A 3,778-nucleotide genomic window follows, 5' to 3' on the forward strand; every position below is an offset into this window, starting at 1 on the left:
GGCAGCTGATTTACAGCCTGCTGCACCTCCCGCTACTGCCTTGATGCTGGAGTTAGATAACCCCCCCTTCGTGTGCACAGTGGCGCAGGTAACAGGTGAGAGCATGACGCTTCAGTCTCCTAGACCATGTGTTGAGACATGCAAGCGGTCCATAATTTTAGCTATTGCCATTTCATAATTACACGCGGCAGATGGGATATTTATTTATACATTTGCAAATGATAGATGCCAGACTTGGTGTGCTTGAACTTAATTAAACAGGGCCTAATCTAAAGCTACTCAAAAGTCAGGAACGGGCCGGGCGGTGGTGGCGCACGCCTTTAATCCCAGCACTCGGGAGGCAGAGGCAGGCGGATCTCTGTGAGTTCGAGGCCGGCCTGGGATACAGAGTGAGTTCCAGGAAAAGGTGCAAAGCTACACAGAGAAACCCTGTCTCGAAAAACCAAAAAAAAAAAAAAAAAAAAAAAAAAAGTCAGGAACGGTATAAAAAGAAATCGCTGCCGAGCGGTGGTGGCGCACGCCTTTAATCCCAGCACTCGGGAGGCAGAGCCAGGCGGATCTCTGTGAGTTCGAGGCCGGCCTGGCCTACAGAGTGAGTTCCAGGAAAAGGTGCAAAGCTACACAGAGAAACCCTGTCTCGAAAAACCAAAAAAAAAAAAAAAAAAAAAAAAAAAAAAATCGCGACAGGGGCTGGAGAGATGGCTTCAAAGGTTAAGAGCACTGGCTGTTCTTTCAGAGGACCCGGGTTCAATTCCCAGCACCCATATGGCAGCTTACAACTGTCTGTAACTACAGTTCCAGGGGATCTGACACTCTCACACAGACATACATGCAAGCAAACCACCAATAAAATAAATAAATAAATAAATCGTGACTTCTATCGCTTTTTAATCTAATGTAGTCCCTGGATACCACTTAAAATGATCCCACTGGAGGGAAGGCATCCCCAGTTTTTAAAACTGCTACCCTGGAGTAGAGCAGATAGGGTAAGTAAGGTGTGCGATACCCAGTCCCCAACAATGTGCCTAGACTTCTCAGGAGCCGAGAACGAAGGTGTTAAGATGAGACTTGTTTGGCCCTGGTGCTGTGTCCAGGAGGAAGAGTCCCAAGGATTGTGATGGGACAGATGGACAATGAGGACTGGGAAAGTTCATGATCAAGGCTTGTCTTTTTACAAAACTGTCTCCTTTGCTTCTGCCAGCTTCAGTTCAGAGACGTGATGACCCGGCTGGCGGCTGCCCAGGAACTCCGGGAAAGGAGAAGCTGAGAGCAGGCGCCTCGGATGGATTTAGGGAGACGGTCGGGGGCCCCGGGGTGAGTTCTCGTAATGCACCGGAGTAATGATAGGCTGTAATCTCAGGGAAAGCACTACAGGGACACGATGTACCACATTGTCACACAGGGCCTCTTTGCCGGGCCAGCGGCGCCAAAGGGGCGGTCCCGCTGTGCACTCCAGCGCCTTAGGGAGTTCTGCACCCCGCCCAAAGGGTGCCAAGGACGCGAGGCGCGTGACTCAGCGAGGGCAAGAGCAAACGGTTGCTGAGTGCAAACTCTGCGCCCGGACCGGTCCCACGACTATAAAGAGCAGACCGCCCGCTAGGCATCATCACGACTTCCAGAAGCCTGGCTGTCTTCTCGTCCCTTGCTCTGTAACTCCAGCTTCACCAGATCTCGGAATGGACCCCAACTGCTCCTGCTCCACCGGTAAGAGACGCCTGGTTCTTGGTCTTTAGAATACCCAGTAAGGACCGCAGAGCGGATTCCCGCAGTTGTAGAGGATGTAGTCTAGGGTCTCGGCGGGAATCGCGCTTTTAGTTGGAGATGGATTCTAGGTTGTTTTTTTTTTTTAGCGTCTCCTGCAAGCACCTTCATCTATTCTTGAAGTATTAACATTATCTGAACGGCTCCTTTGTTGGTCAGGTAGTGGGGACATCTGGGTTGAGCCCCAGGCATTATATTAAACTTATTATTAATTGCCTAGACTAGGAGAGAGGTGAGGGACCGTTGTGTCTTGGGCATCAAAAACGCAAGCCCTACCCTACTCGGTGAGAAGTGAGGCTAGGCTTCCTGGAGTCCTGAGTAGGATTTAGTGAACTTAGCTGGGCACGTGGCTTTGTGACCCGCTGTGTTCCTGCATTTCTCTCTACCCACTGCTGTCTCCTTTCTCCTCCACAGGCAGCCCCTGCACCTGCTCCAGCTCCTGCGGCTGCAAAAACTGCAAGTGCACCTCCTGCAAGAAGAGTGAGTAGGGAAGGATACCTCGGGTGGTGGCTAAGATTATGCGGGAACACTCAGAGCTTTGCTTCCGAGGCAGTTCAGCTCTTCCTCCAAGCCTTCTGCGCTACAGCTCCCAGGGCCGGTGTATTGTCTCAGGCCAGAGCTGTTCCAAGACAACCCCCTTCTTGTTGGGGGCAAGAAACAGGTCTTCAGCCAGCTCTCACCTCTTCCTCTCCTCCCCTGTTTCCAGGCTGCTGCTCTTGCTGCCCCGTGGGCTGCTCCAAGTGTGCCCAGGGCTGTATCTGCAAAGGGGCATCGGACAAGTGCACGTGCTGTGCCTGATGTGAGGACAATGCCCCTCCCACGTGTAAATAGTATGGACCAACCCGGAGTTTTTCATGCAGCTCTGCCCTGTTTACTAAACCCCCTTTTCTACAAAATATGTGAATAAAAAGCCATTTTGATTCTACCTCTGGTTTTCTTTGTGTGACTTAGAAATAAGGAACTGGGCTGGGTGGTGGTGGTGCACGCCTTTAATCCCACCACTCAGGAGGCAGAGGTAGGCGGATCTCTGTGAGTTCAAGGCCAGCCTGATCTACAGAGTGAGTTCCAGGACAGGCTCCAAAGCTACACAGAGAAACCCTGTCTCGAAGAAAAAAAGAAAGAAGGAACTGGGGTGACCGATTGACTAGATAGTTTGGGGATCTGGTTCTGGACTCATTAGTCCCTTTATCTCTACACCTCCAGCCCCAAAAGAGGGGGAAGTATCTTAGGGTAAAGTTGAATTACATTATGAGTTTCCTCTTAATGGAAGACTGCAGCTGTGAGCTGGGTTAGGGGTGTGTGTGTGTGTGTGTGTGTGTGTGTGTGTGTGTGTGTGTGTGTAGTGTCCCACCCTCACAGCACAGAAACATCTCGACCCTTTATTCATATTCCCTTTCAATTCCAGTGTCAGAGGTGCCTCACATTGTGGGCTATGTGTTGGGTAGGTTACTGAGTAACATGTCTAGTGAGGTTGTATAGTATGCTAGTCAGGGACTCAACACTGAGCCTTTTTTTTTTCTTTTTTGGTGGAGAGATGTGTTAGAGCATCTTTGGCTGTTTTGACACCAGATCTTTCTTAGGTTAGCCTGGAACTCACTTTGCAGCCCAGTCTGGCCTTGAATGTTTGATTCCCCTGCCTCAGCTTCCCAAGTACCTGGCATTTCAGGACTGTGCCACCAGGCCATTTAAAAGTGGAGTCAGGTGTAACCCCAGCATTTGAGAAGTAGGAGCAGGAGGGGCTGGGTACTAGAACAGCCTGGGCTCTGTGTGTGTGTTTGTGTGTATGTGCTTGTGCTTGTGGTGAATGTGGAAGATTGACATTTTTGAGACAAGATCTTTTGCTGAATTTAGAACTTCTTTTATTTCTGTCAGACTGGGTGGCCATCAAATCCTGGTGACCCACCTCTCTCCACCCACCCTCAGCTCAACACTGGGGGTTACAGACTTGTACCACCGCTCCTGGCTTTTTATGTAGGTGCTGGGGATTCAAACTCAGGTCCTCAAGCCTGAGCAGCAA

The 3,778-nt window shown here is 50.4% G+C and overlaps 1 long non-coding RNA gene across 1 annotated transcript; it reads left to right on the forward strand.

The window, feature by feature from the left end:
• The first annotated feature begins 1,495 nt into the window (after positions 1 to 1,495).
• Positions 1,496 to 2,686, forward strand: LOC131910818 (uncharacterized). The gene is made up of 3 exons (XR_009379224.1): positions 1,496 to 1,704; positions 2,176 to 2,241; positions 2,468 to 2,686. It is a non-coding gene; the product is annotated as an uncharacterized LOC131910818 (long non-coding RNA).
• Positions 2,687 to 3,778: the final 1,092 nt, after the last annotated feature.

The sequence above is a fragment of the Peromyscus eremicus genome, chromosome 5, assembly GCF_949786415.1.
Source record: "Peromyscus eremicus chromosome 5, PerEre_H2_v1, whole genome shotgun sequence".
Lineage (NCBI taxonomy): Eukaryota > Metazoa > Chordata > Mammalia > Rodentia > Cricetidae > Peromyscus > Peromyscus eremicus.